Source organism: Spermophilus citellus (genome assembly GCF_964194105.1).
Source record: "Spermophilus citellus genome assembly, chromosome: 6".
In the NCBI taxonomy this organism is placed as follows: Eukaryota; Metazoa; Chordata; class Mammalia; order Rodentia; family Sciuridae; genus Spermophilus; species Spermophilus citellus.
The window spans coordinates 150,604,871-150,628,006 of NC_138187.1; the positions used below are offsets into that span (position 1 = coordinate 150,604,871).

A 23,136-nucleotide genomic window follows, 5' to 3' on the forward strand; every position below is an offset into this window, starting at 1 on the left:
AAAAGCTCATATGTGAGACAATGCAAGAGAATTTAGAAGTGAAATGGTTGGTTATGAGAGCCTTTAACCTAATCAGTGCATTAATTTGATGATAAGGATTAACTGGGTGGTAACTGTAGGCAGGTAGGGTGTGACTGGACAGTATGGGTCATTGCAGGTATGCCTTTGAGGTATATATTTTGTTGCTAGTGAAACAAGTTCTCTCTCTCTCCCTCTCTCTGCTTCCTGATAGTTAAATCCTGAGCTATTTTCCTCCACCACACCCTTGCACTATAGTGTTCTGTCTCATCTCAGGTACAGAATGCCTATGGAATGCTAAGTAAATTAGGCAGAAAAGAGCCTCACCACAACATATTATAATGAAATTGTCAAAATTATAAACCAAAGAAGGAATTTTAAAATCTGCAAGAGAAAAACACCAACTCACACTTTAGGGCAATCCCATTAAACAAATAGCAGATTTCTCAGCAGAGAACCATGGCCAGGAGGGTAGGAAATGATATATTTCAAGTCCTGAAAGAAATAACTGCCAGCTAAGATTACTAAACCTATCCAGGCTATCCTTCAGAACTGAAGAAGAAATAGAGACCTTCCAAGATAAACAATAACTAAGGGAATTCACGACCATCAGACCAGTCTTACAAAAAATGAATAAGGGAATCCTATTCCCTGAAGTGGAAGAAAGATAACTACCATTGTGATAGCATGTGAAAGTGTAAATTCCACCAAAATATCAGGAACAAGAAAGAGAAGTAGAATTGAACATTATCAAGATTATAAACCATCAAACCACAAAGATGAATGAAAGAAGAAGAAATGAACAAAGACTATCAAATGAATAAAGTCAACAAAATGATAGGCACAATTGCATTCAGTAATAACTCTAAATATAAATGGTTTTAATTCTCCATTAAATGATAAAGACTGATTGAATGGATTAAAAAACAAGACCCAACAATATGTTATCTACAAGAAACTCACCTCACCAGGAAAGACACACATAGACTGAAAGTGAGAGGATGAAAAATTATACTCCAAGAAAATGGAATCCTAAAGCAAGTAGGAGTGCCTATGCTTATATATGGTAAAACAGAATGTAAGACAAAAACAGTAAGAAAAGATATTTTAAAAATCACTATACAATGATCAAAGGATTAATCCATCAAGAAGATGTATCACTTATAAATCTATATGCACCTAATGTTGGAGTACTCAGTTTATACAACAAACACCATTAGACCTAAAGGGAGAGAGCTCCAATGCAATAATAGTGGAGGATTTCAATACCCAGTTCCCACCAATGGATAGATTATGCAGGACCCCCCTCATCAAAAAATCAACAAAGATGTATCAGAGGTAAACTACACTATAAGCCAAATGGACTTAACATTTTCAGAACATTCCATCCAATAGCTACACAATACACAGTCTTTTCATCAACACAAGGAACTTTCTCTAAAATAGACCATAGATAAGGCCACAAAACAAATCTTTAAAGTTTTATTTTAAATGAAATCATATCCTATTTCTTTTTCTGAACACAAGAAATGAAACTGAGACAGCAGCAAGAAAACTTTCAAAATTATGGAAATTTATGGAGAACATATTTTTGAATGAACACTGGGTCGCTGAGGAAATCAGAAGTTTAAACTTCCTTGAAACAAATGAAAACAGAAACACAACATACCAAAACTTGTGGAATACAGAAAAAGGAGTACTAAGAGGGAAGTTTATTAAAAAAAAAAAAAAAGTGCCTACATTTTTTAAAAAAAGAAAGATTTAAACTAAATAATCCAATAATGTATCTCAAGGTCTTAGAAAAGCAAATCAAACAAAATACAAAGTTATTAAAATGAAAGAAATAATAAAGATCAGAGCCAAAAAAAATGAAATACAGTCTAACAGAACAACACAAAGGATCAATGAAACAGAGTTAGTTCAGTGAAAATAAAAACAAAATTGAGAAACCTTTAGCTAGACTAACCAAAAAGAAGATAAAGAAGACCCAAATAAATAAAATTAGAGAGTAAAGAAAAGGAAACATTACAACTGATACTGCAGAAATTGAAATGAACATTACGGACTATTTTGATAAACTATATTCTAACAAATTGGAAAATATAGGCAAAATAGACAAACTTATGGACACATATGACCTACTAAAATTTAACCTAGAAGATATTAAAAACATGAATAACTAAAAACAGTAATAAGTAATAAAAAGTCTCCTAACAGAGAAATGTTCAGGACTGGATCTTCACTGATGAATTTTATCAAACTGTTAAAGAAGAACTAACACAAATGCTTCTCAAAATATTACACAGAATTCAAAGGGAGGGAACTCTTCCAAACTCTTTCTATGTGGCCAGAATTAAGCTGTTAACCAAAATGTGACAAGGACACAGAACCAAAAGAAGAAAGAAAACTACATATAAGTATACTTGATAAACATAAATAAAATCCTCAACAAAATATTATCAAATAAAACTCAACATCACATCAAAACAATCATGCATCATGATCAAATTGGTTTCATTCCAGGGTTCCAAAAATGATTCAACATGTATAAATCAATAAACATAATGCATCACATAAACAGGATAAAAACCATATGATCATCTCAACAGATGTAGAAAAAGCATTTGATAAAATTAAACATCCTCCATGATAAAAGCCCTGACAATTTAGGTAGCAAAGGAGCATACTTCAACATGCTAAAGACTATATATGACAAACCCGTAGCCAATATTGTACTGAATGGGGGAAAACTGAAAGCATTTCCTCTAAGATCAGAAACCTGACAAGGGTATCCATTTTCACCACTCTTATTCAAAGTAGTACCAGAAATTTTAGCCAGAGCAATTAGGCAAGAGAAATAAATAAAAGGCACAGAAGTAGTAAAGGAAGAATTCAAATTATCCCTATTTGCAGATGATATGATTTTACACACACACACATACACACACACACATACACACACACACACATACACATACACACACACACACACACACACACACACACACACACACCCTAAAGACTCTACCAAAAGATTATTAGAATAATACACCTGTAATCCCAGCAGGTTGGGAGTCTGAGGCAGGAGGATCACAAGTTCAAAGTCAACCTCAGCAACATTCAGGCCCTAACCAAATTAATGAGATCCTGTCTCAAAATTTAAAAATGAAATATGGTGGAATGAGATAGATATAATTATCCTAGGTATATGTATGCCTGCACATATGGTGCAATGCTACATTGTACCAGAAAAATGAAAAGTTGTGCTGCAATTGTTACAATGAATCAAAAATGCATTCTGCTGTCATATATACCCAATTAGAATTAATTAAGTTAAAAAAAAGAATTGCAAGGATCACTGAGCACCTGGAGAACATGTTAAATAAAATAAGACAAGCACAAAAAAATAAAAATAAAAAGAGCTGGGGATGTGGCTCAGTACTTAGGTGCCCTTGAGTTCAATCCTCCCTACCAAAAGAAAAAAGACCAAAAAGATACCAAAGCAATCTTGAGCAAAAAGAACAAGACTGGAGTCATCATAGTATCTGATTCCAAGACAGACATGCTTGTAGACCAACAGAACAGAATAGAAAACCCAGAAATGAAATAAACCCACACATCTACAGCTGATTCCCAACAACATACACTGCAGAAAGAACAGCCTCCCTGGGGCTGGGGTCATGGCTCAGTGGTAGCACGCTTGCCTGGCATGCCTGAGGCACTGGATTCAATCCTCAGCATCACATACAAATAAATAAAATAAAGGTCCATCAACAACTTTAAAATATTTTAAAAAATAACAGCCTCTTTAACAAATGTTGCAAGGAAAACTGAATTTACACAGAAAAACTGAAATTTGACCCCTATCTCTCACCCTATACAAAAAATCAACTCAAAATGGATCAAACACCTTAAAGTAAGACATGAAAACTACTAGAGAAAAAGGTAGCAGAAACACTTCAAGATATTTTTGTAGACAATGATTTTCAGGGCAGGACTCTTAAAAGCACAAGAAACAAAAGTAAAACTTGACAAATGAAATTATATCAAACTAAAAAGCTTCTATACAACAAAGGAAATAGTCAACAGAGTGGAGAAAACCTGATCAATGGAAGAAAATATTATCCAGCTATTCACCTGTCAGAGGTTTAACATCCAGAATATTATTTATATATATTTATATAAACTTAACAACAAAAAGTAATCCCATTTTAAAGTAGGCAAATGATCCAAATAGATATTTCTCAAATGACCAATAAATATATTAAAAATGCTCAATGTCAGTAAGCATCAAGAAATACAAATCAAAGCTGCAATGACATTCCCTCTCACCCTAGTTAGAATGGCTATGATCCAGCTAACCCACTCCTTAGTACATGTCTAAAGCAAGTGATGTCAATAAATACACAAGAGATACCTGCATGTTAATGCTTATTGCAGAATTCTTCACAATATGTAAGACATGGCATCAGCCAATAGATGAATGGATAAAAAATATGGCATAGATTCATACACATACACAATAGAGTACTATTCTGCCATAAAGAAAAATGAAATATTGTCATTTGTAGTAAAATATCCAAAACTATTAAGAAATATCCAAACTATCATGAAATATCCTTATATTACAGATGAGGAAATTAAGGCACAGAGAAGCTAAATAACTTGCCCACCATTACTATTCAGTTTACTCTCTGGTTTACACTAACTGAATGGACAGACCCCCAAAGCCAAACTCCCTCATCTGTGCATTTAGCTGCTATTATACACAGTATCTTCAGATTTTAGATAACCTCAGGCTGCACTAAAATACACTGAAGTGCATTCTGCTAATCAGGAATGGCATAATCCTGCTTGCCTCTGTTTCAATAGTACACAACTAGAGACACTGTTTTTGATTCAGGTTCCAATTTTTCATATAAACTAGGTACACTGGGGTGAATTCACGATGGCAAGATGTGAGACCATGAAACAAATAGATGAGTGGAAGGAAATGGAAAAGTTTAACTTATAAAAGACTTTATAGGGTATGAAAATGGTTCAACTAAGTCAATGGCCACACAGCGGTCAGACATACTCCACTCAGCAGCATCCAAACTGACCACTGAGATCCAGGTAGTTCAGTAAATAATCTAATAACTTTGCTGGAAAATCAAGACAAAAGTTTCATGAAATTGTACTACTCATAATATACTGATATTTTATATTCTATTCTATTCCCATTATATTGTGTTTCTTCCTCTTTTTTCTTCTCCCTCTTCCTCTTCTTCCTCCTTTTCTTCTTTTCCTTCTCCTTCTTCTTCTTCTTTTTCATCTTTTTTAATGTTAGTCATATCCAGTTAAAATTATCTCACAAATCTGGATCTCAGCCTGAACTCTGAAAAATATTACTCAACCAAAGAAATGAAAATGCAGAGGATAGACATTATAGGAAAGTATATTTTTTCTCAACATAAACAGTTGCTAAGTAGCAGAGAAGTGGCAATAGGCAATCTCAGGATAAAGGAGTTTCCCATAATACAGGCAACGTGGGTGTCCCCTCTTGGGCTAGGAACACAGTTGAAGGGACTCAAGCATTAGTTAAATGATTTAAGTACAGGAACATTAAGGTTCTTTCCAAACCTAAAGTTTCATTATTCTAAATTACATTTTCATAATAGAAATACTTTCCCTTCAACATGACCATTTTCCAAAGATTTAGTTATGTTCCAAGCTACCAAGATAGAAGGAAAGAAGGGGAGGGGAAGGGAAAGAAGGAAAGAGGTCAAAGAGAAAGAAGGTAGAAAGAAAACCATACAGAACTGAATAGTCTCCTAAGAAAATTAGAGTTTTGCTTTCAAAATAAAGCCCAAAACTCTAACTTTCCCCAGTCCAATCAAATTATAAATTGCTTTTATCCAGAGTGCAAAATTTCTGAATACCCTGTATGAGTAAATGAAGGGGGAAAGGCATCTGAAAATCACTCTGGGCTCTATAATTAGCTCTGATGGTTTCCTTTCAGATATTTCTGGGTGATCAAATCAGAACAGAAGAGCTGAGATGGCTCAGGACTCGATGTGTAAAATAGCTTTCAAAAGGGTTTGGCCGATTCTTTTTGACAGGTATACACACTGCCACAACCTTCAAAGGCAACTTCTGGGACAGCCTCCTAACTTCTTTTGAAGATGATGCCAAGAAAAAAGAGAGAAAGTAAGAAGAGAAATCCAAATAAGGACAAGATGAGTGAAAGGATGCAATTGCTAGATCAAAGATTAAAAAGTCCCTTGAACTGCTGACCAGCAAGAACCACGCAACCCACCATTCCTGTGGACTCACTGCACCGTAGTGCATTCTTGTCACCAGATATCTTTCTTAACCCTCAAAGCCATGTTCATAACCAGATTCCAACACCACTTTTGCTCACTGAGAAATACACAAGAAACACACTTGCCTTACACAAGCGTGTACTATTGGTTCATCAGGGATCTCATCAAGGCTTTCTAAAAGAGATAGAAGAGTTCAAACTGGCTAAATGACCCATCAAAACTTCCAAGTGTTCTCTGGATGTTTTCCACCAAATTCGGTTTCCTTAGGAAGTCTCAGAGTGAAAGGGCTGCACAGACTAGAACACAGAAAGACCAATCACTACTCACTAATTAAGCAAATAAAAAGAAATCAAAAGGTTATCCTCAACTGTAAACTGCCTCCTCCTGACAAAATGAGTGACTCAGCATTTACCCTCAATTAATCTTCTAAGTACTAATGTTATCCACACATAATAGAAGGTCTTTGGGATTTACATACTTCATAAGTGTTTTTAAATGAAGCGGAAAGTTAGAAGCTTTTTGCTAAGACCATCTGGGCATCCTAGAAATCTGAATCCTAAATTGGACTCATTCCCACGTTACTATAAACTGCCCTACAAACTCTTAAATCGGGATAGAGTCCTTTGTGAAAAGATGAGTCCAGGAAATAAACGGAAACCAGACTGGAGTTTGGCAAGTCAGTGAGGACAGAGACTTGGAAACAGATGAAAACAAAATAGAGGCTGACATAATTCAGGTAGGCTGGAATTCAAAGCATGCTGGGACCTTGGTAACATAGACCAGCTGGACTGAGATGAGGCTAAGACCAGGCCAGGCACAATCTAGACACACACACATACTCCAGGAGCCTGTCTGCCAAGTGGACACTTGCAAACACAATGCACCATGTCTACAGAGAGCAAGCATGTACTTGGTTCAAGCAGGAATCAGGAATAGGGGATGACCCCAAAGATCAGGCCCTGACCACAAAGTACAGATTAGCATCATATCAAGCTTCTATCCAACAATGTTGTGCTCTGAGTACATAGAAAAACCTAGATTTGTTGGATGAAATATAACAAAGATTCTAAATGCTTAGCTGAGCTCCCAGGGAAGGAAATTCTAGAATAGAAACCAGGGAAGAACATAAATATAGAAATGTCATACTTACACTGATATTTAGGCTGACCAGAGAGTATTTGTTGATATTCTTTTTTTTAATAATTTTTTAGTTGTAGATGGACACCTTTATTTTGTTTATTGATTTTTATGTGGTACAGAGGATTGAACTCAGTGCCTTATACATGCTAGGTAAGTGCTCTACCAATGAGCCACAACCCCAGCCCTTGTTGATATTCTTAACTAGGAAGCTTAGAGGATTTGGGTGTGTGTGTATGCAAGCAAGGAGAAAAGTTCAATGCCTAGGGAAGGGTACAAATGTTATATTATGATGCAATGTATATTTGTTTTTATATAAAAAAAACACAAACCTAGTACATATAGCTTCTCCTTACAAAGTGGGGGGTACTCTAAACAATGCATATTATTAAATGATTATAATGAAAGTCATGGATGAGTTCAAATTCATTAACCTGTAGACAATTAAACTCAGTAATGCCTAACTCATATTCAATCACAAGCTTCTGAACTATGGCCATTTACCATACCCATAATAAGGACTGAGGTATAATCACATCATGAATTTCATATGTTTCATATACATGAAGGAACTTAGGTTTTCACAGACATATGGAAATAGATGATAAAGTCTTGAATTTGTTCAATGAAATAAAATGGAACAGAGCCCCTCTCTACCCTTCTTACACCTAACGGGCTACTCTCTCAATGAAGAGATAACAAGGAATCTGTCAATCAGCCTATACACTTGGTGGTGGAAAAAAGAAGACTCCCCAAACATGGGGTTCAAGTTTATATTACCCATATTAAGAACCCATATCTGAGAAACTAACATTAGAATGGACCAGAAACACACTCAAAATGTCTGTAAAAATCAAAAGCAAATTTTCTCTAGAGCAGTGATTCTCAAACTTGAGTATAGGGTTTATAAACACTGTTGCCTTGCTCCCATGTGCAGAGGATCTGAGTTAACTGGTCTGGAGTCAATCTGCCCTCCTGATTTTCAGACTCAGTAGTCCTTCTGAAGTGCAGCAAAGACTGAGAAACTGCTGTAGAGACATGCCCCCTCTTCAGGAATACAGGATCTCCCAGGGCAGCCTACCACAAGCCAAAGACATAACTCATCTGAGCAAAAATAGGTAGAAATAAAAGAAGACAAAGACACCCCTCAAGAACTTCAGATAACACACTACATAATAGGAACATTGATATTAATCAAGAGTCAAAAACAAAACAAAGCAAACCACCCTAAACTTCTGATATCAAAGAAGAACTAAAGGAAGAGTAAGACATCACATGTTCATGAATAGGAAGGTTCAATATGGCCGGATGTCAGTTCTTCCAACTTGATCTACAGTCTGAATGCAATCCCAATCAAAATCCCAACAAGTTATTTTGTGGATATTGATAAACTGGTTCAAAAACTTATATGTAAAGGCAGAAGACAGAGTAGCCAACTCATTATTGAAGGAGAACACACAGTCAGAGGACTGCCACTGGCCAACTTCAAGACTTACTACACAATGCTGCCAATCCTTCAGTGGAAAGCTGAGGTCAACATTAAATTGAAAATATTTGAAATGAATACAGAACTATTTCAGCAATGCAGACAATTAAGTGCATTGTTGTGGGGGGTGATGCTGCTGGTAAAACATGTCTCCTGGCCCAAATATTTACTATTTTTGACAACCATGCAGTCACAGTTATGGTTGGTAGGAAGCCATACACTTGGGCTTTTTGATACTGTAGCACAAGATGACAGATTATGATGGCTGAGTTATCCACAAACAGATCTATTTCTAGTCTGCTTTTCAGTGGTCTCTCCGCCCTCATTTGAAAATGTGAAAGAAAAGTGGGTGCCTGAGACAACTCACCACTGTCCAAGATACCTTCCTTGATTCCTGGGACCCAAATTGATTTTCCCTCTGCCACTGAGAAACTTGCCAAGAACAAGCAGAAGACTATTGCTCCAGATAGTCTGCTGCCAAGCTGGCCAGTGACCTGCAGGCTGTCAAGCATCTGGAGTGTTCTGCTCCCACACCAGCAGGCCTAAGGACTGCAGGTGTCAAAGAAATATTGGCTGTTCTGGAGCCTCCAGAGCCAAAGCAGAGCCACACATGGACTAAACAAGTGAAGATTCTTTACAATCAGCCTGAAGTCATTCCCTCCACATCTTACTTTTTAGCCTGCTTTAGGTACTCAGCCCTTCACTTCTCCTAAGGCACAGCGGGAAAGGCCCTGCAGTGGGAATTGGAAGCCCAGGTTCTAACTGGGGCTGCACCTCTGGAGGCCTCAGTTTACTCACTCACGTGTGAATTAAATGGTTGTCTACTCACACTCACACACAGAAAATTCACTCTAAAGCTACAGTAATCAATACATCGTGGTATTGGTGAAAGAACAGACATATCAATAAAACAGAACAGAGTCCATAAATAGACCCAAATAAACATAGAAAACTAGTCTCTGACAAAAGAGGAAAGAAAACACAATGGAGCCAAGCCAGTCTTTCCATGGGTGCTGAGACTGGATGTTCGCATACTTAAAAATGAATTATAGCACTCCATGTAAGATGCAATATTCTAAAACTCCGAGCAGGCAACATAGGATAACATCTAGGTGACCTTGGATATGGTGGTAACTTTAGATACAGCACCAAAAGCATAATCCATGAAAGAAATAATTGATAAGTTGAACTTCATTAACATTTAAAACTTCTGATCTATGAAGGACAATGTCAAGAGAATGAATTCTCATTCAAGCCAAACGACAGGAAAAAATATTTGCAAAAGGCACATTTAATAGAAGACTGATATCTGCAATGTACAAAGAACTCTCAAATCTTGGCCATAAGAAAACAACCCAGTTAAATCTGGGGAAAACACCTGAACAGACATTTTACCAAAACCAAGATGTCAAATGAGCATATGAGAAGATATATCAACATCACTTGTTCTTAGGGAACTGCAAATTAAAACATCATGACACCACTGTACACATATTACAATAGTCAAAATCCGAAACACTGACACTACCAAATACCAGTGAGGATGTGGAGAACAAGAACTCACAGCCATTGCTGGTGGGAATGCAAAATAGTACACTCTGGAAGGCAGTTTGGTGATTTCTTATTAAATTAAACATTGTCTTACTGTACGGCCCAGCAATCATGCTCCTTAATATTTACTGAAAGCTTACATGAACAACAACAAAAAAACCCCTGCACACAGCTTTATTCATAACTGCCAAACCATGGAAGCAACCAAGATGAACTTCAGTAGGTGAATGGATAAATAAACTGTGGTACATCTAGATAATGAATTATTAAGCACAAAAAAGAAATAAACTATCAAGCCATGAAGAGACATAAAGAATCCTCAAATACATATTAAGTGAAGGAAGCCAACCTGAGAAGGCCACACACTCTATGATTCCAACTATATGACATTCTGGAAAAGGCAAAACTGCAGAGATGTAAAAAGACTTTGGTTACCTCTGGTTGGGAGGAGGTGGGACGAACAAGCAGAGCACAGAGGACTTTCAGGGCAGTGAAACTGTTCTGTATGATACTGCAATAGAGGGTGCCTGCCATTGTGCATGTGTTCAAGAACAAAACCAAGAGTGAACTCTACTGTAAACCATGGACTTCCGAGCGGTAATGAAGAATCAGTGTGGGCTCCTGTCTTTTAACAAATACACCACTGCAGTGCCAGATGTGAACAAGGTGGAGGTTCAGGGAACCCATGGCAACTTCCCCTCAATTTTACCATGAACCTAAAACTGCTCTAAAAGTAAGTTGATTTTTTCTAAAAGAATTAATTATGTATACACAATCACATCAGTGAAGCTCAAGCACATTATGAGGACTGAGAAGCAAAAGAAGCCAGAGTTTTCATGCTTTGTGATTCCATTTATAGACAGTCTGGACCTACAAGAGATCAACTTATGATTTTTTAACTTTACATGATGTGAAAGCAACAGTCATTCAGTAGAAACTACACTTCAAATTCTGAATTTCTTGGGGTGGGTACTGAGAATTAAACTCAGAGGCACTTGACCACCAGCACTTGACCACTTGACCACTGAGTCACATCCCTGTTGAGAGCCACAGCCAAAGGGGCCCCAGCAAACTTCCAGCTGCCAGCTGATGACTGGCTCCTCTAAGGTGATGTTCATTGGGCTGTTTCCCCGCCCTTTCACACCACTGCTCATTGGGGGACTTTTTTTGGCTCCGCCCATGCGACCCAGCCAATCAGCCTCAAGAGCAGGAGAGGGGGTGGGTTGAGAGGCTTGTGGGAAGCTGGTGGTGGCAGTTGGGCTCAGAGGGAATTCCTGAAGAGCTGCGGTGGTGTGGAGTGTGTGTTTTAAAAATAAAGTTCATTTCTGCTTGATTAGTGGCTCCTGAATTGTGCCCAGCCAGACTGAGGCACATCCCCAACCCTATTTTATATTTTATTTAGTGACAGGGTCTCACTGAGTTGCTTAGTGCCTCATTTTTTGCTGGGGCTGGATTTGAACTCAGGAACCTCCTGCCTCAGCCTCCCGAGATGCTGGAATTATAGGCATGTTCCACCACACCCGGCAAATTCTGAATTTTTATCTGTTCTCAAGCTAATAATATACAGAATAATACTTTCTTGAGAATCTGGGCAGCTTCCAGTGAGCCATACCATCTTCAGGGTAAAGAACCAATACCTTTCAGTGTACCATCCTACTGAGTTGCCACATGCAGTAGGTTAGGTATATTAAATGCACTTTCAACCTATGATATTTTTAACGCACAATAAACTAATTAGGATAAAACCTCACCATAAGTAGAGGAGCATCTGCATGTGAAACTTTGGGGGGAAAAATCTAACCCATAGTAATATCAAATAGATATTGTTTGCCTGGAGCCATTGTGGAGGGTGCAATACGGCAGGAGCCCAACAGATATTTGGGGTTGATGGCGATGCTCAGTATTTTTATTATCACAGAAGTATATACATTTGTGAAAACTCATAGAACTACACATTTAATACAGGTCCACTTTATTATATGTAAACTATTTCTCAGTAAAGTTAATTTAAACACTTTCTTTCCCCTTTCCCAGAAACACTTGCAGCTATTTTCTATGCAGCCTCATCACGACATGATTTTCCTACATTTTCTTTTCTTTCTTAACTTTATCATTATCTCACTTTTGAAGTAATATTTTTTTCATTTACTTTAAAATTAAGTAATAACATTGGAAATCATTTTGTCTTTGCTCAAAAAGTAGAATGTGACAGAGGACTTAGGGCATAAAGGAAAGAGTTAACCCCCGGGATTAGAGTGCTCCCAGCCACTCTACCCAGTTCTGTCAATTACTCACTGTGTGGTCTTTTTTTTTTTTTTTTTTTTTTCCGGGTGATTTCTTCCCATGCCTTCCTTTGGTGTCAACTTTTATTTTTTTTTTATTTTTTTATTGGTTGTTCACAACATTACAAAGCTCTTGACATATCATATTTCATACATTAGATTGAAGTGGGTTATGAACCCCCAATTTTACCCCAAATGCAGATTGCAGAATCACGTCGGTTACACATCCACAATTTTACATAATGCCCTATTAGTAACTGTTGTATTCTGCTACCTTTCCTATCCCCTACTATCCCCCCTCCCCTCCCCTCCCATCTTCTCTCTCTACCCCATCTGCTGTAATTCATTTCTCTCCTTGTTTATTTTCCCATTCCCCTCACAACCTCTTATATGTAATTTTGTATAGCAATGAGGGTCTCCCTTCATTTCCATGCAATTTCCCTTTTCTCTCCCTTTCCCTCCCATCTCATGTCTCTGTTTAATGTTAATCTTTTCTTCCTGCTCTTCCTCCCTGCTCTGTTCATAGTTGCTCTCATTATATCAAAGAAGACATTTCGTATTTGTTTTTTAGGGATTGGCTAGCTTCACTAAGCATAATCTGCTCTAGTGCCATCCATTTCCCTGCAAATTCCGTGATTTTGTCATTTTTTAGTGCTGCGTAATACTCCATGGTGTATAAATGCCACATTTTTTTATCCATTCATCTATTGAAGGGCATCTGGGTTGGTTCCACAGTCTAGCTATTGTGAATTGTGCTGCTATGAACATCGATGTGGCAGTATCCCTGTAGCATGCACTTTTAAGGTCTTCAGGGAATAGTCCGAGAAGGGCAATAGCAGGGTCAAATGGTGGTTCCATTCCCAGCTTTCCCAGGAATCTCCAAACTGCTTTCCAAATTGGCCGCACCAATTTGCAGTCCCACCAGCAATGTACAAGTGTACCCTTTTCTCCACATCCTCGCCAGCACTTGTTGTTGTTTGACTTCATAGTGGCTGCCAATCTTACTGGAGTGAGATGGTATCTTAGGGTGGTTTTGATTTGCATTTCTCTGACTGCTAGAGATGGTGAGCATTTTTTCATGTACTTGTTGATTGATTGTATGTCCTCCTCTGAGAAGTGTCTGTTCAGGTCCTTGGCCCATTTGTTGATTGGGTTATTTGTTATCTTATTATCTAATTTTTTGAGTTCTTTGTATACTCTGGATATTAGGGCTCTATCTGAAGTGTGTGGGGTAAAGATTTGTTCCCAGGCTGTAGGCTCCCTGTTTATCTCTCTTATTGTTTCTTTTGTTGAGAGAAAACTTCTTAGTTTGAGTAAGTCCCATTTGTTGATTCTGGTTGTTAACTCTTGCGCTATGGGTGTCCTATTGAGGAATTTGGGGCCTGACCCCACATTATGTAGATCATAGCCGACTTTTTCTTCTATCAGACGCCGTGTCTTCAACTTTTGTTTGGAGGATCTGTCCAATGGTGAGAGAGGTGTGTTGAAGTCACCCATAATTATTGTGTTGTGGTCTATTTGATTCTTGAACTTGAGGAGAATTTGTTTTATGAATGTCGCAGCACCATTATTTGGTGCATAAATATTGATAATTGTTATGTCTTGTTGGTGAATGGTTCCTTTTAACAGTATATAATGTCCTTCTTTATCCCTTTTGATTAACTTAGTCTTGAAGTCGATTTTATTCGATATGAGGATGGCTACCCCTGCTTGCTTACGAGGACTGTGTGCGTGGTATATTTTTTCCCATCCTTTCACCTTCAGCCTGTGTATGTCTTTTCCAATCAGATGTGTCTCCTGGAGGCAGCATATTGTTGGATTTGTTTTTTTAATCCATGATACCAGCCTATGTCGCTTTATTGGAGAGTTTAAGCCATTAATATTCAGAGTTACTATTGATATATGGTTTGTACTTCCATCCATGTTTGATTATTTATCCTTTTTTAAAAAAATTTAGTTTGTTTCTCCATGATTAGCTTTCCCCTCACCCTCTGTCTTTACCGAGGCACTTCCTACTGATGGTTTTGGTTATTGTTTTTCATTTCTTCCTTGTGTAGTGTTTTGTTCAAAATGCTTTGCAATGCTGGTTTTCTGGCTGTAAATTCTTTTAACTTTTGTTTATCATGAAAGATTTTTATTTCGTTGTCATACCTGAAGCTTAATTTTGCTGGATACAGAATTCTTGGTTGGCATCCATTGTCTTTCAGTGTTTGAAATACATTGTTCCATGACCTTCTTGCTTTCAGTTTCTGTGATGAAAAATCCGTTGTTAACCTTATTGGTTTACCCCTGAATGTAATCTGTCTCCTTTCTCTTGTAGCTTTTAATATTTTCTCTTTGTTCTGTATATTGGATATCGTCATAACAATGTGTCTTGGCGTTGGTCTACTGTGATTTTGTGTTCTCGGTGTCCTGTATGCATCTTCAATTTGTATATCTGTTTCCTTTTTTATTTCTGGAAAGTTTTCTGTAATTATTTCATTCAGCAGGTTACTCATTCCCTTGGTTTGAATCTCTGTACCTTCTTCTATCCCGATGACTCGTAAGTTTGGTTTTTTTATGTTATCCCATAACTCTTGGATGTTTTTCTCGTGATTTTTTACCAGCCTTTCTGAGTTGGCTAGACTGTTTTCAAGATGGTATATTTTGTCTTCATTATCTGACGTTCTGGCTTCTACTTGCTCCACTCTGTTAGTGATACTCTCAATTGAGTTTTTAATTTGGTTTATCGTTTCCTTCATTTCTAGAATTATTGTTTGATTATTTTTTATAATCTCTATCTCCTGATAGAGATGCTTAACTTCTTCTTTTATCTGTTTATGTAATTCATTCTCAATGTGTTCTTTCGCTGCTTGAATTTGCTGTCTTGTATCCTCTTTAAGGTTCCATTCCATCTGTATAAGGTGTTCCTTGAGTTCTTTATATGACCATTTTTCTGATGACTCTAGGTCCTCCTGAATATTTAGGCTGTCCTGCATTGTTTGTACTCCTTTTCTTCCTTGCTTTTTGAAGCTGCTCATGTTACTTATTGTTCTGTTTGACTGATGAGTTACTGTTTATTCCTATAAATTTATTAGATGCTTGGGAGGAAAGGTATTAGAAGGGAAGGGAAGAAGTCACTAAAGAGAATGAGAGTAAGCAGGTAGAATTCAAGGAAGGGGGGATAAGATAATTGAAAAGAAATGAAAAGACAAAAGAAGAAAAAAAATAGGAAATAAAAAAGAAAAAAATTTAAAATAAATAATAAAAAAATAAAATTAAAATTAGAAGAAAAAAATTTTTAAAAAATTGTAAAAAAAATTTAAAAAAACAACAAGAAAGAAAAATGAAAATGAAAGAAAAACCCAAATCAAAAAAAAAAAAAAGAGAGAAAAGAAAAAAAAACTAATAAATGCAGTCTTAGAGTTTGATTAACTTCTCTTCCAGTAGGTGGCGCTGTGCCCACCAGAACAAGTTTCTCCTGTCAATACGCGGGAACCAATCACTGTGCAGCAGCTCCTCCCAGACTGGGCGAGTCTCCAATCCTGAGTGCCTAGGGCCTCCTCTTGTGTCTTGTCACTTCCCACTTTTTCTCTAGCCAGGCCCCTCTCACGGGTGCCGCTCACCACAATACTGGCTACACGCCAGGTCTGCTGCTCCCGGGAGCCCTGTTTTCATGAACGACTGGGCACACTCTTCCAGTTTGCCATTCCCTCAGACCCTAAGTTTGTAGAGCTTGGGGCTGAGAATCCTCAGCGAATTTTACTTGCCCTCCGGTAGCCACGCCCCCGGTAGCTGGTGCAAGAGACCTCAGCTGTCAGCACTGGTGGGAGCGGTAGTTCCGCGCTGCGGGTCCCGCGCCACCTCTGATTCCCTCAGTCTGGCTATCATGCTCACGGGAGAGCTGGGAGGGGCCCTTACGGGAGAGCTGGGAGGGGCCCTTACGGGAGAGCTGGGAGGGGCCCTTAAGGTTTCCCCGATGTGTGGAGAGGGAAGGCTAGGGAATTACACACCTGTAGCCGCAGTTTCAATGAGGTTATTTCCTCCGCCGCAGTCTGAAGACGTCAGTTCTCTGCCATGGTGGTATCTCTTGCAAATGGCGACAGTTTGTTTCCCTTTGCCGGGCAACCAATGCAACGGGTGGGTCCTTACTGTCTCTTCCAAGCCCCGTTTCAAACCTGTGGCCACTACCTATGAAGGCTCGGTAGGCATTTACCTCTGTAGGAACAGAAGGGCCAACCAGTTGTTTCAGCCGGATGGATTAGTGCTGAGTCACAGCTGTTTGTCTGCAGGAAGCAGGTGAACGGGAGCTTGAATTCAGCTGATCCGGGCTCAGTGTGTGTTCTGAGAGGCCCAGACTGCTCGCCCCAGATCCACATCAGCTCAGCATTGCCTAGTGATCCTGAGCAAACAGATTTAGGTTGTTTACAACTCCCTATGCCTGCACAGCTGAAGAGGTCAGAGACTTGATCTCTCTGCGCCCGCCGCCATGTTGGAATCTCACTGTGTGGTCTTGAGTAACCAACTCTGAGCTTAAATTTCCTTATCTGTTAAATGTCAATTATTATAATATCCACCTTTTAGGGATATTAAGCATATAGAGATTTTTTCCCAGAATAGGAATTCAGTAAATTATACTTACTGAATTATGTTTTCATTTAAATTCTTCATCATTTCCCAGTATCATTCTGATACCAATATCAAAAACTCCATTTAAAAAAATCTGCAGGTGTGTTAGTCAGCTCTTTGTCACTGTGACAAAATACCTGAGATGAACTATTTAACAAGAAGAAAGATTTATTTTGGCTCAGTTTTAGAGGTTTCAGTTCATTGGTCAGTTGGCCCCAATCTCTATGGAACTATGGTAAGGCAGAACATCATGGCAGGGAGCAAGTGACAGAGCAGAGCTGCTCACCTCATAACAGCTGGGGTGCAGAAAGAAGAGATTTTATAATATAGCTTTCCTCCAAGACTATTAAGTATGAATTCAAAAATGAATTAATCCATTCATGAGGTCAGGGTCCTCAGCATTTAATCATCCCCAGCAGCCCCAGCTCTGAAACCACTCTGTCAATGGGGACCAAGCCTTCAACACATGAGTTTTTGGGGGACAACTAAGATCTAAACTATAACAAGAAGTCAATATCACTAATGGACATAGATGCAAAAATCCTCAATAAGATAATAGCAAACCAAATTCAACAAATCACAAAGATCACACATCATCACCAAGTAAGATTTACTTGGATGCAACATATGCAAATCAATCAAAATGAGACATCATACTAACAGAATAAAAAAACTACATGATCATCTTAAAAAATCATGACAAACTTCAACATCCTTTCGTGATTAAAAAAAAAAAAAACAGATATAGAAGACATTTTTTCAACACAACTAAGGCCATTTATAAAAAGCCCATAACCAGCCTAACAATCAATGGAGGGAAATGGAAAGCTTCTCCTCTAAGAGCCAAAACAAGGCAAAGACGCCCACTTTAAACATAGTCCTGGAAGTACCAGAAGACAAAGAAAAAGAAATAAAAGGCATCTAAATTAGAAGGAAGGAAACAAGATTATTCCTGTTTATAGATAACAGGATTCTATACGAAGAAAATCCTAATGAATCCACAAAACAAATTCATTAAGTTACTCTTCCCACAATCAACAAATTGTTATTGTATCTTTTTCTACCAATAACAATGTATCCAAAAAGGATATCAAGAAAACAATTTTGTTTATCACAAAGAATAAAATACCTAAGAATAAATGTAACAGTGAGGTAAAAGATCGATACACCAAATATTACAAAACATTGATGAAAGAGATTGAATAAGACATAAGTAAATAAAAAGATGTCTCATATTCATACGTGGAAAGAATTAATGTCTGTATTACCTAAAGTGATATACTGATCCAACACAATCCCCTGTCAAAATCCCAAGGGCATTTTTTATAAACTCTAAAATTTATTTGGAAAACAAAAGACCCCAAATAGACAAAGCTATCTTGAAAAAGAAGAACAGGGTTAGAGGCATCATACTTTCTGACTTCAAATTATATACAAAGCTATAGTAATTAAAACAGCATGGAAACTTTTATGGTGCTGGCATTAAAATGGACATACAGACCAATGGAACAGAATAGAGAGCCCAGAAACAAAACCCAAGCATATATGATCATCTAATTTTCTTTTTTTTTTCTTTTTTTTTTTAAGAGAGAGAGAGAGAGAGAGAGAGAGAGAATTTTAATACTTTTTTTTTTTTTTTTTTTTAGTTATCGGCGGATACAACATCTTTGTATGTGGTGCTGAGGATCGAACCTGGGCCGCATGCATGCCAGACGAACGCACTACTGCTTGAGCCACATCCCCAGCCCAAGATCATCTAATTTTCAAGAAGTACACCAGAAATACATCGTGGGAAAAGTCTCTTCAATATAGTATAGGAAAACTGGATACCAGATACAAAAGAATGAAACTGGACCCTTATCTTACAGTACACATAAAAACCAACTTAAAATGGATTAAAGACCTAAACATAAGACCTGAATCCATAAAACTCCTAGAAGAAAACTGGGGAAAAGCTCCTTGACATTGGCCTTGGTAATGACTTTTTTTGGAAATCACACACAAAGCTCAAGCAACATCAACAACAACAAAAATAATAATAAGAAGAAGACTGTATCAAGCTAAAAAGCTTCTAGACAACAAGAACAATCAACAAAATGAAGACTCTTTTCAAACCATACATATAATAAGGCATTAATATTCAAAATATATAAGAAATAACATAACTCAATAGCACAGAAACAACTAACTCCACCTAAAAATGGGCACAGGACCTGAATTGACATTTTCCTAAAGAGAACATACAAATGGCCAATAAGTACACAAAACAGGTCTCAACATCACTAATCGTCAGGAAGCGCAAACCAAAACCACAATGAGGTATCACCTCCCGCCTGGCAGGATGACCATTATTTTAAATAAATAAATGACAAGCGCTAATGAGGACTTAGACAAATTAGAACCCTAGGGCACCACTGGTGTGAATGTAAATTAGTACAGTCATGAAGAACAAGATAGAGGATCCTCAGGAAAACAAAAACAGAGCTACCACATGACCCAGCAATACTCCTTCTGGGTAAATATACAAGGGCAATGAGATCTGCACTTCATAGATACATCATCAGTCCTTTGTTCATTACAGCAATATTTACTCATAGTAACCAATATACACACACTTAAATGTCTGCTGGTGAATGAAAAGACTCTTTTCAAACCAAAGAAATGTGATATATATAGGAAATTGATAGTGTGTGTGTGTGTGTGTGTGTGTGTGTATCATATGTTTATTTGAAATATTCAGCTTTAAATAAGAGATGCTACCATTTACAAAAACCTGGATAAACCCAGAGGACAGTATGATAAGTGAAATAAGTCATTACATGTGGAATCCTTAAAGAGCTAATCACATAGAAACAGAGTAGAACATCACTTACCAAAAGCAGAGATGGAGGTATAGGGAGATGCAGGTCAAAGTATATAAAGTTGTGGTTATATAAGATGAATAAATTAATAATATTGTGCCCTGGAAATGTGCCAAGAGAATAGATTTCAGGTACTCTTAACACACACGCACACACACACAAAACCATGTGAGGAGATAAAATATATTGATTTTCTGGACTGTAGTAATCATTCCATTATGTATATGCACATAAAAAACATCATGCTGTACACTGTAAATAGATGCAATAAAAATTCAGTTGTTAAATTTTAAAAATTCTTCATTATTTATACAATAAAGTAGCCAGAGTAATAAACCTAAATAAAATTTAGTGGAGCCGGGCACAGTGGCGCACGCCTATAATCACAGCAGCTCAGGAGGCTCAGGCAGGAGGATCCCAAGTTCAAAGCCAGCCTCGGCAAAAAGCAAGGTGCTAAACAACTCAGTATCTAAATAAAATACAAAATAGGGCTGGGGATGTGGCTCAGTGGTCGGGTGCCCCTAAGTCCAATCCCCAGTACCCAAAAAAAAAATTTAGTGGAATTAGCACGAATCTTTCTGGAAAGGTCACTCACTAGCCAGAATAGAAGTTCACAATGACTTAAGGAGGTCAAAGTCCATCAAAGCATGATCACTCCAACCTGGGTCTGTGAGCCCTGCAAGCCCATACATTGTTACCAGTATGCAACAAGGTAAGAACAGAAATAAAAGCATTTAGAAACTTTTATGGAAATTTGGTACAACCTGATATCCAAGTATATGATCAATGTTTAAAAATGTGATTCCGAATATAAGATTCTTGTAGGAGAAGGTTCTGATAACACAGCTGCAATGACAGGAGGAAACAGTCCAGAGTAATTACTCGAGGATGCAAATTAGGGAGCTTGAGTCAGATGTAAAGCCACACACTGCTTCCTTCACCAAGAAAGCCTTCCTGTGAAGACAGCTGAATTACAAAATGTGATTAGGGATGATGGTAAAAACCATGGATTATATAAAGGCTAATGCATTGCACTTGAGGTTTTTATTTTATGTGATAATATAGAAGCTGGTCATAAACAATTATTATTTAATATTGAGGTTTATGAAACATAGGGGGAAAGTTCTATGATACATTGGAGAATGTTTGAACTATTTTAAATAAACTCTTAAGAGTTTCTGCTGGATAAGAAACCAGTTTGGGTCCAAATTTTTAAAGATTTGTATTGGATAGCCAACCTTACTTGTCTAAAATCTTCAGCATGTTAATAATCCTAGTATTTTCAACAAGAAGGAAAACCAACATGTTTTTCAGTAGCAGATGACTGAAAGGACAAAACAAATATTACGAGTTTGGAAGAACAGTTTCCACAGATTGTTATGTCGTGTTTCACAATTTAACAACCACAGTCAATGAAGCAGGTAATGATTTTGACATCTGCAAAAAGTGATTGTCAAATAACAGATGAAATTGATAGAATGTTGGAAATTTTTATTCTCTCTCAAAGAAAGACACATGCCTAGGAAATTCATGGAGCCATAATCCATGCCTTTCACTGATATATGATTTAAACTTAATATAACCTCTAAGAATGTTTTAATCTCCTCCTTGATATCTTTTGCAACCCATTGTTCATTCAATAGCATATTATTTAGTCTCCAGGTGTTAAGAGTAGATTTTATTTTTTATTTTATCATTGATTTCTAATTTCATTCCATTGTGGTCTGATAAAATGCAGGGTAGTATTCTACCTTTTTGTGTTTACTAAGATTTGCTGTGTGGCATAACATACGGTCTATTTTAGAGAAGGATCCATGTGCTGCTGAGAAGTGTATTCACTCACTGATGGATAATATACTCTATATATGTCGGTTAAGTCTAAGTTATTGATTGTATTATTGAGTTCTATAGTTTCTTTGTTTAGTTTTTGTTTGGAAGATCTATCTAGTGGTGAAAGAGGTGTGTTAAAGTCACCCAGAATTATTGTGTTGTGATCTATTTGACTCTTGAACTTGAGAAGAGTTTGATTGACTAACGTAGATGTTCCGTTGTTTGGGGCAAATGTATTTATAACTGTTATGTCTTGTTGATGTATGGTTCCCTTAAGCAGTATGAAATGTCCATCTTTATCCCTTTTGATTAACTTTGGCTTGAAGTCTACTTTATTTGATATAAAGATGGAAACACCTGCTTGCTTACGTAGACCATTCTGTGGGTGTCTTTTCCCATGAGATGAGTCTCTAAACTTGATATAATCTAACAGAGTAAACTGTTAAGACTGATCACTAATAAAGGATTATAAATGAATTTTTTAAATACCATGTCATATACTTCATTTAAAAAATGTTAAAAATGAATAACTTGGGCTGGGGATGTGGCTCAAGCGGTAGCGCGCTCCCCTGGCATGCACGGGGTGCTGGGTTCGAGCCTCAGCACCACATACAAATAAAATAACAATGTTGTGTCCACCAAAACTAAAAAAATAAATATTAAAAAAAATTTCTCTTTCTTTAAAAAAAATGAATAACTTGAGTTTAAGTTGATTTAAAATCTCTTTCTATATTCCCATCTATATACTTCTTGAGACTGGCTTTCTTCATTATAATAATATTAAAAGAATATGGAATAGGTTAGATATGCATTATATTCTACAAATAGTGCTATAATGAATTCAACATAGACTAGATAAAATAATAAACATGAAGAAAGCTAGTTGGTCATAATAAAAACTTAAAAAGTAAATATACAAAGTGTTTATAAAATGTGTGTATTCTGGATAGTAAATAGAGAGATTTACTACCTTCTTTTTTTTTTTTAAAGAGAGAGTGAGAGAGGGCTGGGGATGTGGCTCAAGCAGTAGCGCGCTCGCCTGGCATGCGTGCGGCCCG

The 23,136-nt window shown here is 37.2% G+C and overlaps 1 pseudogene across 1 annotated transcript; it reads left to right on the top strand.

The window, feature by feature from the left end:
* Nucleotides 1–9,042: 9,042 nt before the first annotated feature.
* LOC308651322 (cell division control protein 42 homolog) lies at nucleotides 9,043–9,659 on the top strand (annotated as a pseudogene). The gene has a single exon. The product of its transcript is annotated as a cell division control protein 42 homolog (transcript).
* Nucleotides 9,660–23,136: the final 13,477 nt, after the last annotated feature.